General features: G+C 46.0%; 1 pseudogene; it reads left to right on the forward strand.

The window, feature by feature from the left end:
* Positions 1–744: 744 nt before the first annotated feature.
* LOC117714099 (uncharacterized) lies at positions 745–1,606 on the forward strand (annotated as a pseudogene).
* The last annotated feature ends 583 nt before the right edge of the window (positions 1,607–2,189 follow it).

Raw genomic sequence — 2,189 nt, forward strand, 5'->3', positions numbered from 1 at the left:
AATTCAGGCAGAACGCTCCCTCTGGTGGCTGCAGCATGTCCTAATCTTAACAGTAACCAGTTCCACAACGCAGAAACCAGGCCAAGAGCTGAGATCAGGGCATGCATGTGCTTGGTTAGCAACACTTGGAACAATGGGTGACAGTTTCAAAAGTTAAAGGACAAAGAAGCAAGCAGCCTTTGACCAGAGGAGACAGCACTTGTGACATAGGTTAAGGCATTTCTCAAAAATAGATCCAGAAAAAGGACATACAATATCTGCAGTTAACTCAAATTACCTCCTCCATCATTTAACCAAACTATTTTATAACCAAAGCATTTCAGCAAATACAACATCCTCAAATCTCTTAAAGTGAATAAGAACTCAAACTGAGGTTCTTCTCAAGAATTTCTCAGCCCTACAGCTATTGTTTATTTGGAATGAATTCCTTTTCCATGATGGAGATACAGCTCTGGGTCAGAGCTATAACAATTTCCAAAGAAATTGGGGGTGGAGGGTATGTTCTGTGTCTATACAGGAGACTTCTATCATTTGAATAAATTTTTCATAAAAAGTCAAAGAACATGTAAATATCACACATGCATACCTCCTGGATCTGACATAGATATGACACACAATCATATAACTGCACCTATACCACAGACATATACACACACAATCATAATGATTCCCACAAACATATGTCCCATATCCATATATTATTTCCACTAAATTATATTATATAGGTCTAAGAAGATCGGGAGGAGGTGGCAGCCTTGAGAAGATGGCTCCTTCTGCTACCAAACACAAGGACCGCTCTGATGAGAAGTCCAAGGATAGATCTAAAGATAAAGGGGCCACTAAAGAGTCAAGTGAGAAGGATCGTGGCAGAGATACGACTCGGAAGACGCACAGTGCTTCAAGCGGAAGCAGCAGCACCATGTCTGGGTCCAGCTCAACCTCCAGCTCGGGCTCCAGCACCAGCACAGGCTCAAGCAGTGGCTCCAGCTTGTCCTCTGCATCCAGCCGCTCGAAAAGCTCCAGTACATCCCGGAGCTCCAGTTCTAGCAGCTCTTCCAGCTCCCCCAGCCCTTCTCGGCTCAGGCATGACAACAGGCAGCAGTCCCGCTCCAAATCCAAGCCACCTAAAAGAGATGAAAAAGAGAGGAAAAAGTGGAGTCCTTCACCTGAACCCACCAAAGTGCACATTGGGAGGCTCACTAGAAATGTGACCAAGGATCATATCATGGAAGTGTTTTCTACTTACGGGAAAATTAAAATGATTGACATGCCTGTAGAAAGGATGCATCCTCATCTATCCAAAGGCTATGCATATGTGGAATTTGAGAATCCAGATGAAGCAGAGAAGGCACAGAAACACATAGATGGAGGACAAATTGATGGCCAAGAGATCACTGCTACTGCTGTGTTGGCACCATAGCCTCGGCGATTCAGCCCACCCAGGAGAATGCTTCTGCCACCTCCTATGTGGTGTAGGTCACCCCCACGGATGAGGAGAAGGTATTGATCCCCAAGTTGCAGGTCCCCTGTGCGAAGGATCTGTGTGTCTCGATCACCTGGCCGCTGCCGCCACACGAGCTGATCCAGCTCCAACTCCTCCCAATAATCAGGGACATTGATTCGTACCTCTGTAACTTATGTTCCCCAGACTCAGTTTTGTCCTTTTCTCTAGCCAAATGAGGATCTGTAGGGAAGAATCCCTTACCAGGGTAGGCTTTGAAGACAGCAGTTAAGATATCTCCTCTGCAGGAAGGTTCTGGCTTCTAGAAGCACTGTTGATTCAGGACTGTCCCCATAGAGGTACCCTGTAGTTTTCTGGCTAGAAAGTTCACTCCTTCAGTTCTTGACAGTCTGTTTGGTAGCAGAACTAATGGGACCTGTGGCAGTACACCATTTTCTACAGATGACCTAGGACCAGTCAGACAACCTGGTCAAGCCCTTGCTGTTGCTGTGCCACACCTGTGGAGAGGACCAAGCTGCTCTTCTGTAGGCCTGACCACAACCCCTGCTTATTATTCTTCACTGCCTAGGGTTAAAACCTTTGAAGGATTCCTCCATAAATGGTTATCTTTTCTGTCCCCGTGTCAGTTACTTTCTAAAATTGGTGAGCCAGTTCTACAGGGTCCTCATGAAACCTACCCCACCCCCATTGTCACCTGACATTCATGGTGATGTTGCAGGTTAACCTT

Source organism: Arvicanthis niloticus, chromosome 8, assembly GCF_011762505.2.
Source record: "Arvicanthis niloticus isolate mArvNil1 chromosome 8, mArvNil1.pat.X, whole genome shotgun sequence".
Classification (NCBI taxonomy): Eukaryota; Metazoa; Chordata; class Mammalia; order Rodentia; family Muridae; genus Arvicanthis; species Arvicanthis niloticus.